General features: G+C 29.5%; 1 pseudogene; it reads left to right on the plus strand.

Annotated features, from left to right (window-relative positions):
• Positions 1-3,650: 3,650 nt before the first annotated feature.
• LOC120067612 (transcription factor bHLH14-like) lies at positions 3,651-5,122 on the plus strand (annotated as a pseudogene).
• Positions 5,123-11,714: the final 6,592 nt, after the last annotated feature.

Genomic DNA, 11,714 nt, shown 5'->3' on the forward strand with positions numbered 1-11,714 from the left:
AATTTCATTTCCATTCTCCATATAAAATGCTTCGAGATTTATGATACTCTCCTACACTTCTTTTGTATATTTTATTTTTAGCACTATTGCAATTTCACTCAATACAAGCCACATTTTTCTTTTGTATATTTTATTTGTATCACTATTGCAATCTCACTAAATACGAGCCACATTTTTCCACCTCTATAAATATATAACTTGTCCTTAAAATAAATATAATTCAATTGGCATAATACATATATTATAACTGAGATTAAAGGTCGATCTCCTCACTCCATATATTATTAAAAAAAAATTGTGATTATTTTAGAACACAACAATACAATACTAGCGGCCATAAGTGTATATCCCACTATAAAAAATTATTGGGATGGAGACCTTTGTTGGATGCATGAATAAATTATAAATGTTAGTCACACTAGCGACCAATTTTCAAAATAGTTTGTCAATATAAGTTTGACTTAATGGTATTAACATGATTTCTATTCCTAAAAATCGGAGGTTTAATTCTCTACCTCGTAGTTATTGTACTAAAAAAACTCTCAAAATAGTCTTCCAAAAAAAAACACAAATTCTCTCACCTAACTCTACAAATTCTCCCAAATTTCAATCTTAATGCAACAATGCGATTGAATTTTTTATTTTATTTTATTTTTCTGTTGTAAGTAAAGAAAAATATATTGAGTTTAAATCAAATAGTTGTATAAATATTATTTTAGTCATCCTACTTTTCAGTTAAGTGTATTTTGATTTTTTTACTTTTAAAATAGTCATTTTGAATAATGCACGGTTAACTTTAGTTCATTTTAATACGTGTACCATTAAAAATGGTCATTTTGATTCTTAAAAATAATAAAAATAAAAAAAATGTCAAAATGGCCCATTTTTAGTAGAACATATATTAAAATTATACATTTTAAATGTATAATGGCAAAATAAATTATTAGAAAATACTACATAACCAACACCACACAAACTTCTTTCAAAATAAATAAATAAGACACCTTGGCATACTAAATTTCAGAAATTAAGTTGTTAATTTCTTCATAGTTCATCCACTAGCATACAATAATCGTCTATCACACTAGCAGCCAACTTCCGGAAAATAAAGAAAAAAAAAAACCCTCGATATAGTCTCCCACCTACCCTTGTAAATTCTCACAAATTCCAATCCTAATATAACGAACCAACGGTGTAGAATGGAAGTAGTTTTTTTTTTTTTTTTTTTTTTTTACAATGTACGTGGGTCCGGATTTCTATTTTGTAAAGGTATTGAATTAATAGGTGGGGTTCGAGAATTGAATATTTGACCTTGAAATTGATAATATACGTACTTGTCAGTTAAACTATGCTCATTTTGGTTGGGGTAAGGATTTAAACCTCTAATTTTGAGGTTGATATTATAAGCATTATGTCAGTTACCACTTAGCACTATGTCAGATACTAAAGTGAAGAATAAAGTTGCCTTTACGTAAGTAGTTTGGTTATAAGCGACTACGTTAGTTAAGTTATTAATTTCTTGCAAGTCTAGTGACCATAAGTATCTTTTAACATAATTCTTTATTATTATTATTATTAAATTGCCAAATTGATATCTATTATATATAAAAGATTAGAATTTAGTCCATATGTTTTTAATAGAACTCTTATAAATAGTCTCTTAAGAGCTACTTAGGAGCTTCTATCAAAGTATAAGAACTAAATTCTAATTTTTAAATCCATTAAATTCTAAATTCTTTCATTATCCAAACCATAACGATGAAATTTGCTATTTAACACTTTTTTTTAATTATCAAGTGAATTGTGACTAATCATTAATCAAGCTATTTTACCATTCTTTTTTATCGAAAAAATTCAAAAAGATTAAAAAATAATAATAATTTATCACGTAACAAAATTGAAACAGTTGTACTAAAGTCTCGTTTGGTAAACATTTGATTTTTATTTTTTGTTTTTGAAAATTAAACTTATTTCATCCACATTTCTTAAGATGATTTACATCTTTATTAAGTACAATGGTTTAATTCTTAGCCAAATTTCAAAAACAAAAATAACTTTTTGAAAACTACTTTTTCTAATTCTCAAAATTTGGTTTGGTTTTTTAAACCGATGGTGAAAAGTAGATAACAAAAAGAAGAAATTTAGTTGTGAAAGTAGTGTTAATAAGCTTAATTTTTAAAAATAAAAACGAAAAATAAAATGGTTACCAAACGTAGCCTAAGTAATTCAATTATCATAAAACTAGTACTATTCACATACTAATAAAAAACTAATATTTATACATAAAATTTTCAATTATAAATTTAGTCCATATGATTTATAATTATAATTTAGATCTTATAGTTTGATATGATGTATGTTTGGTTATGTATGGAAAAGAGAATAGGATGTTTAAGAATGTGTTATATTTTTATGTAATTATAAAGTATAAAATTAATTTTAATAATTAATTTTCCTTTGTTAATTTATTTTTATTATATTAAGTTATTAAATAAATTTGAAGCCATTAAAATTTAACTAAATTTACTCACTCATCCACCAATTTAATATATTTATTATCAATTAATTTTTTTATCTTGTACATTTATTTTATCAATTTTATTAAAAAAAATGTGTGTAATTAAGTTAAATATTTATTTTCCTTTTTTTTCGGTAGTTTTGTTAATTGAAGAGTTAATTAACTAATTGTTTGATGTTAATTATAAGCCATATATACAAAAGAAGTTGGTATAAACTAATTGATTTTAAATCATCAAACCATGTTTTTAATTATAAAAAAATAATTATGATTATAGATTAAAACTAGAAGTACAAGTGTACATGATTGTTTAATTGAAAAAAATTAATTTATTTTATTACTAGTTAATTAATTAATATTTTTAAAAGACTAATTAATGATTCTAATAAGTAATCTATAATGTTAATACATTTTACCAATAAAAAGGGATTTAAGTAATATAATTATAGTTTTGCATATTTTTTAAAAAGATTGTGATTTTTTATATTAATTCATAATAATTGAATAAATTATTATATTAGCATTGTTATTAATAAAATTAATTATATATGTCAATTATAAATTTCATTTAAACATATTTATAAAAGTTAAATATATTAATTATCAACGAAGAAGAAAAACAAATAAAATGAAAAGATAAAAAGTAAGAGAGACAAAAAAAAAAAAAAAAAACATTGGAAATAGAGAAAACTCGTCATTTGGGTGGTTATGAAAAATCTTCATGAATGAGAATATGAAATGCCTTTTGAGTAAAATATTTTTATTCTCAAGGTTAAAAACTTGTCTTAAATGTGGTGATAAAATTTCTCATTTCCACCTCTTATTTCCATGAATTAAATGAGCCATTATGTAAAAAGTGAGTCACAATTGATTACTTTTGTGTTATCTATATAGTTTCAATAATCGTAATGAGATGTGGAGTTGCCTTAAAATTTATAATCAAATAATGTAATATCTATTATCTTTATCGTTATAAGAATAAGAAGTGATAAATTTATAATTTTAAGTAAAAATGATAAAAAAAAAAAAAACTAATTCAATTATGTTTATTATTGAGGTCGTGAAATTTCATTTCGATCACGATTCCGTGACGTGACCATAGTGTTCTTGTAATTAATTATGTAGCATAGTTCCAATTCCCCATCACCCATCTCTCACACTGACAACATCATGGTACATAAATCCTACCATTTCCCAACAATTACCACCACACACATCACCCATCACCCATGGAAGACCTCGTTCTTTCTCCTTCATCTTCCTCCTCCTCCTCCCTCCACCACCGCCTCCAATTTCTCCTCCATACTCAGCCACTCCCTTGGGCCTACGCTATCTTCTGAAAAACCACCACCGACGACAATGGCGGTCTCTTCCTCTCATGGCGTGAAGGCCATTTCCAATCCCCTTCTAAACCCACCTCCTCCTCCTCTGACCACTCTCCCCCTCTCCTCCCCGACGACCCAACGGACCTCGATTGGTTCTACATGATGTCCTTAACCTGCTCCTTCGCCGCCGCCGACGGCCTTCCCGGTAAATCCTTCAGCTCTGGTTCTGTTGTCTGGCTCACCGGCCCTGACGATCTCGAGCTTTACGACTGCCATAGAGTCAAAGAAGCCAAATCTCACGGCATTCAAACCCTCCTCTGCGTTCCAACTTCTTACGGTGTCCTGGAACTCGCTTCCCAACAAATCATCCCCGAGGATTGGACCTTAATCCAACAGATAAAATCGCTTTTCGACTCGGATCTATCTAATTTCACGAATACCAGTAGTAGGCCACTTCCGTTTTTGGATCAGGACTTTAATTTTGAGGATATTGGGTTTATAAGCGAAGTCCCGGAGGAAGAAATCGAAACCCCATCAAGGAAAAAATCGAAAACAGGGGAGTGGCCGGAGCTGTCGGATTCCGATAGCCCTGTTGCGAAAACAGAGGCCAAAAAAACCGGGCAAAAACGAGGACGGAAGCCAAATATCAGCAAAGAAAATGCAATGAACCATGTGGAAGCAGAACGGCAAAGAAGAGAGAAATTAAACAACAGATTCTACGCATTACGATCGGTAGTTCCAAATGTTTCAAGAATGGACAAAGCGTCGTTGCTTTCCGATGCGGTTTCGTATATAAACGCACTGAAAGCGAAAGTGGAGGAGATGGAAGTTCAATTGAGGGATTCGAAGAAATCCGACGGTAGCAGCGGAGAAGGCATGGATAACCAGAGCACCACCACATCGGAGGAGCAGACAAAGGCTAACAATGCCATAGCCGCCGCCATACGGTTCGATGTGGAGGTGAAAATCATAGGTTCCGATGCAATGATCAGAGTTCAATCACAGAACTTGAATTTCCCATCCTCCATTGTAATGGGTGCATTTCGAGATCTGGAGTTCCACATTCATCATGCTAGTATAACAAATGTGAATGATTTTATGCTTCAAGATGTTTTGATTAGGCTTCCTCATGGTTTCTCCACCAATGAAGCTCTGAAAGCCGCTGTTTTGTCAAGATTACAGTAAGCAAACCGCCTTTCTTTCTTCTTCTCCTTTCTCATATTGTAATCAATCTTATGCATATCCGATTAATATCTTTAGTCTTTGGATTCGTCGTCTCTGCCTCTTCCTCACTCTGTACAAAAATAACCTTTCTTCTTTTCTGGCTTTTTCTTTTTTCTTTAAATCATGGTAATATATATTTTGAGAGAAAATTAGAGAAAAAATAATTTAATAAGTGCATCTCATCAAATTCTCCTTACTCTTTGTTTAAAATATTTTAATATTTATTTGTGTGAGTGCATCAAAGTATAAAGTCAAATGTAACTTTTTCTTTGTATTAAAAGTTTCTGTACTATGGTTTTTTGTTTTGGTCTCTCAACTTCATGACATCAAATTTAGCACGTGCTATGTCTTTCTCTCTAACTTTCTTCCGAATTTATTTTAGCTTTACTCTACTTTTACCTTTTTCTTATTATTTTTTTTTTTTTAAATTTTTTAGTCGAAACAAAGAAAGATAGAGACAACACCATTATACTAATGAAGGCAATCTTAATATAATTTTTTTAAAAAAAGAAAATCAAATTTAAATATTTTTTTTGATACATTTGTAAATCTCAACGACTATAGTTAGATTTGTAAGGACATACTTAGTTGACCATCCGGATTTTGTTTTATGTTTTTCAGATTTACTAAATTCAACAAATATATATTTTTCGAACAACTTAGATTTTATTTTTGAAAAATATTTTCGAGTTCTATGATTCAAATTGTGTAAATTCTGAAAAACAATATTTTATGTTTTCATTGTATTCAGATTGTGAATTTTAAAATTTAAAATGTAGAATGATATTGAATAAAAATAAATACATTTTGATATATGGTTATGTCATGTTATAAACTCAATTCATTTTCTAAAACAATTAAAATTTGTATTACGTAATGTATTATAAATTAGATAATATAACAAAATAAAATTTGGCAAAAAACATGTTCATACATCAATTATTAATCGGCTGTGGTCAACTAATATTTAGTGAGTAACTCACAACAATTTTTTTCATTAAATTACTTGTTTCAAATTTCTAGTTTCACATTATCTACCAAACAGATTCTAAATATTCAAATGCTTTTGTTGTGGGAATGATTAGCGGTAGCTTAGGATACACCTGTCCCCCTTTCTTTTATTCACACACAAATATTTTAAAAAATATTATATTAGTTGGGCCGCACAAAACATGGATGCAAATAAATTTTTCCTTTTTCTTTTTTCATTTCAATTCTCCATATAAAATGTTCCGAAATAGAGGTGTTCATGGGTTGGTTTGGGTTGAAAGACTTTTTAGACCAACATAATTATTCGGTTATAAATTTTTCAACCCAAATAACCGTTATTAAGAAGTGAAAGACGTTTTAGACCTAATCTAATTATTCGGGTTATAAATTTTTTCAACCCAAATAACCTTATTAGAGTGAACTCAACCCAACTCAACCCTAAAATATTTGGATTGGGTTGGTTCGAGTTAATGGGATCATTTATTTAAAATTGTATTCTAAAAAGAAGTAAAATGTAAATATGTAAAAATCTAATTTAATTATTTTCCAATATTGAATTAAGATTAACAACTCAATTTCAATTTACATAGTGAAAATTTTCTTTTTATAGTACAAAAAACTACTTTTAAGAACTGTTGAAGAATAAATTATCTAAAAAAGATATTGGAATTAAATAAAATTAAAAATCGATATATATATAAATAATTGTGTTATAACTAATAAAAAATATATTTTAAAGTTAATAATAAATTCGAGTTGATTCAGGTTGGTCTGGGTTATATTAGATGAATCTATGAACCAACCCAACTCATAAAATTTCCATTTATTTGAACCCAACCCAACTCAAATGAGTTGATAACCCAACCAAAATCGCATGGATTGGATTGGATTGATCGGTTTTTTTAGGTCATCGATTTTTTGAACATCCGTACTCCGAGATTTGTGATACTCTCTTCCACATTCTCGTATATATATCCTCTCCTCACCACTATAAATACATAACTGTCTTTATTTGAAAAAACAAAATAAAATACTAGTAGTACGGTACCAGGTTTTTTTTTGTTCAAAGTGTACCCCACTACCAAAAATTATTGGGATGGGAAATTCCATAACAATGTTGGACGCAACTATGATCAAAATAGTCACTCACCTACCACTAGTAATTCTCATAAATTCCAATCTTAACGGTAAATATAACTAACCATCGGTCTAAAATGGAAGAAGTTATTTAGGAAGGTAGCAACAATCTGGCACACAATTATTTTTTTATCTTTTTTTTTTTTATTTTTATTGTTGTGATTAAAGAAAATATATCGTATTAATATCAAGTAGTTTTGAATGGAACATATAAATATTATTTTAGTTATGATACTTTTGATTTTGGTTCATTTTAATACTTATACTTTGAAAATATTTATTTTGATTTATATACTTGTAACTTTAGTTCTTTGGTACCTCTAGATTTAAAAAATGATCATTTTGATTGGTATGGTTTGATAAAACTCTCCTAAATTGTTCTTATTGATTTTATATATCTATTGATTTTATATATCAAACTATGGGAGCTATTGAGAATTTTATCAAATAAGATGAATTATTTTTAAGGTTATATCAAACTAATAAAGGTTAAATTCTAACTTTTTAAATTATAGAAACTAAATTCTAACATTATCCAAATTGCAGGATGAAATTTGTAATTTAATGACTTTTTTTATTTGTAAAATTGTCAAGAGAATTTCGATTCATGACTAATAATTAATCCCACAGTATTACCGGTATTTTCTGAAGCCCACTTGAACCACATAACAAAGAGAAATTATAAAAGATTTTAAAAGAAAATTATCACGTTACACAACTGTAGTTGAATAACTAAATAAAAGATTTAAGGTTGAAATATCATTTTGGTCCTCATTCTTTAAGTTTATTCAATTTTAGTCTATGTACATTTAATTGTCCAATTTTAGTTCTTGTACCTTTAATAAATCATAAATTTAGTCCCTCAAAATTATTTTTACCAAAATTGGTTAAATAATAATAATAATAATAATTTCTATGCAATGAAATACAATATGTGAATATGTTTTCAAAATTTATAATAAAAAATGTTAATATATAACAAAAAGTTCTCTAGAAACTAAACTAAACTAGTATTGTGGGCTGAGGTTAAGATTTATTGAAAGTATAGAGACTAAAATTAAACAATTGAAAGTAGGTTTCCTCGGGCCAGATGGAGATTGGCCCTCGAGTGCAAAAGCGAAAGGGAGCTTGACTGCAAGACCCACCCGTCGAGCAGGGAAGGAATTAAAACGAACAAATTTCAAAGTAGTGGGACAAAAGTAGTATTTTAACCAAGATTTAACTAAATAACTTAACTATCATAAAGCTCGTACTATCCACCTTGATTCCAGAGGTTCGGTTCTACCACCCCACATATTGAGAAAAAATAACGTTAGCAATTAAATGATTAAATTACAAATTTGGTCCCTATAATTTGAAAATAATTAAAATTTAGTCCCTACAATTTTATAGTTAGAACTTAGATCTTATTGATTGATACAATCCTCCTAAATAGTCCCTACGGTAAGGACAAAAGGTTTATCAAATTATAGCGACTATTTATGAGTTTTTATCCAACTATAAGGAGTAAATTCTAACTTTTAAAATTATAGGGACTAAATTTTGACTTTATGTTAACTATAGAGACCAAATTTAAAATTTAAACTAAATAAATAGAGTGAAAAAATAGGCTAAATTATACAAAATACCCTTAAATTTTTAACTTTGTGTCAAAAATATATTTAAATTTTCAATAGTTCAAAAAACTATTTTTAAACTTTCAAACATTTAAAAAAAAATTCTTAAAGTAAAAAAAAATAAAAATAAAAAAAATACCCTTATAGTGAGTTTTGAACAGAAACCATTTATGTTTTGTTTCAAAAATACCTTTAAACTTAAAAAAAAAAAAAAAAAAAAAAAACTAAAAGAGTTGTAAAAAAGTATTCTTACTCTTAGTAATATGAACTAAACCTATTAATAACAAAAACAATTAAAAAAAAGTTAAAAATGGTCATACCATTGATATATTGATCAATTTATTTGAAGTTTTATTGGGTTTGATAAGAACCAATTTCAAACCAAATTATATAAATATACTCATTTCTTTTTCTTCACATAGATAGTTCATTTTTTTTTTCCATTTGTTCATTTCTTACACTAGTTTTTACTGTTGGAATTTTTATTTGTTAGCTTCATATTTTTCTAAGGCATTATTTTCTGCAGATGTCTCAAAATAGTCTTAACATCGGTGTCAGACAACAGATTATTTTTTCCTAATCTGAAAATATCCGACAAATTTGTTTCATCTGATATTTTCTTTATTGTAGCGCGACTTATCTTCTCCAAATTGGGAGTTGTTTCCTTTTCTGGATCTGTTTAAAAGAAGTATTATGCTGTTTTCTGAGACGAACTTTTTTGTTGGCCACTTTTGTTAATCAAGCAAGACGAGTGTTTGTTCTAAGACCATTGTGTATATCATGATGTTCTTGCTTGTTGCTTACTATTCCACTATGCGAATTCTTCATCCGTTGATTGCAACACATTGAAGATAATCATGGTCTTAGGGGGAGCCTAAGCTATTACTCTTGAAGAATGGATTCTCATCTTTGGGGGAGCCTAAGATTCAGCATCGAAAGAGAAGCTAAACATCATAGGGAGATCCTAAGAATCAACAGTGAAGGGAGTTCGCTGACTTAAGGAAAGATATCAACATGAGAGGGGTCTCATTCATTGTTAGAGGCTGACCTGGTTAACATTAATATTATCAAACTTAGGGGGAGCCTAAGTACACTTAGGAGGGAGTCTCACATCTAGGGGGAGCCTAGGTGGTCAATGAGTTGAGCTTTTCGTGAGTCAATGTAGTGATCATGTATTACAGATAAATACTACGTTGTAAACTGCTTAACTCTTTAATATTAGTGGATTATCTTTCCTGGGCACACTGCTCCCCGGACGTAGGTGATTTATCGCCAAACTGAGTCACTAACTCCTATGCTCATTTACTTGTCTTTCCGTTGTTAGTATTATGATGTTACAATACTTGTCAGCACATTTTGTTTAGCATCCAGTTTAGAGTGACGAGTCATCCAAACACTTTTTCAGTTGGTATCAAAGCGAGACACCATTATTTGAGGTGTCTCGATCATGAACGGGATCAAAGAAGGTGGCTCTATAACTCATCCTTCGGTCTTGGATGGTACAAACTATTCTTACTAAAAAGCTTGCATGACAACCTTTTTAAAGTCAATTGATAGTAAGACATGGAAAGTAGTGATTACTGGATGGTCTCATCCAACCACTAATACTAATGATAAGAAGGAAGTTTTAAAACCAAAAGTTCAGTGGTCTAAAGTTGAAGATGAGGCATTTTTAGGAAATTTGTGTGCCTTAAATGGCATATTTAACGACATTGATCGTAACATTTTCAAATTAATTAACACATGTGTTTCTGCAAAAGAGGCATGAGATATTCTATCCATTACTCATAAAGGAACGTCAAAAGTAAAATTTTCAAGGTTGCAGTTGTTGACATCAAAGTTCGAGAACCTCAAATTGTATGATGATGAATCTATTGTTGTGTTTAATGTTCGGCTATTGGACATTGCTAACGGAAAATTTCAGAAGAAAGATTAGTTCGAAAGTTATTGAGATCTCTACCTAAGAAGTTTGATGAGAAAGTAACCACTATTGAGAAGGCCCAAGATATATCATTTCTGAAAGTTGATGAGCTTTTTGGGTCCTTGCTTACTTTTGAGATGTCCCTAGATGGAAAGCCAAAGAAGAAGAATAAGGGAATTGCCTTATAGTCCTCAGCTGATGATGATTATGAAGGCTCTGGCAGAGAGTTTAAGGATACTCTTGCTAAATCAATGCTTTCAAAACAATTCAACTATTTTTCAAACGATTTGGAAAGAAGTTTGGCAATTTCAATGCTAAAAACAATAAGTTTGGTGGTTCTATTTCTCAAGCAAGTCAAGATCTAAAGTAATAAGAAGAAATCTGACAAGTGTGGTCCCATAAACCTTTGAAAGGAAAGATCATCCAAGTACAGGGAGTGTGAAGGTTATGGTCATTTTCAAACAGAATGTCCTAACTTCTTGAGAAAGCAAGGCAAAAATTATGTTTTAACCCATTCTGATGATGAGTCCCAAGTCATCAGTGACTCAGAGGAGGATGTCAAAGTGCTTGTTCGTAACATCTCATCTGACTTATTATCTTATTAAATTTTAGAGTATGATGCATATGCAGAAAATGTTTAGGATAAGGTAAATAATGTGTCTACAGATTCTTCTTATCATGCTCTTTTTATTAAATGGCAGGAAGATAAAAAAGCATTTGATGTGCAAAATGAAAGAATTGAAGCTTTTATGGTTGATAACCATAGACTTATAACAACCACTATAGATTTAAAGCATGAACTTTCTCAAGTTAGAGATGAAAAGGACTCAGTGTGCAAAAATATTAGAATGTTGGACACTAGTATTGAGTCTTTAGAAGAAATTCTGAAAAAAGGAAAGACAACTGGTGATAACACTAGACTTGGATTTCCTAAAACTGGGAGTCAGCATAATAGACAGTCTCAGTCCAAAGGGAAGTAAAAG

This window comes from Benincasa hispida, chromosome 12 (genome assembly GCF_027475165.1).
Source record: "Benincasa hispida cultivar pf3 chromosome 12, pf3_genome.v1.1, whole genome shotgun sequence".
Taxonomy (NCBI): Eukaryota; Viridiplantae; Streptophyta; class Magnoliopsida; order Cucurbitales; family Cucurbitaceae; genus Benincasa; species Benincasa hispida.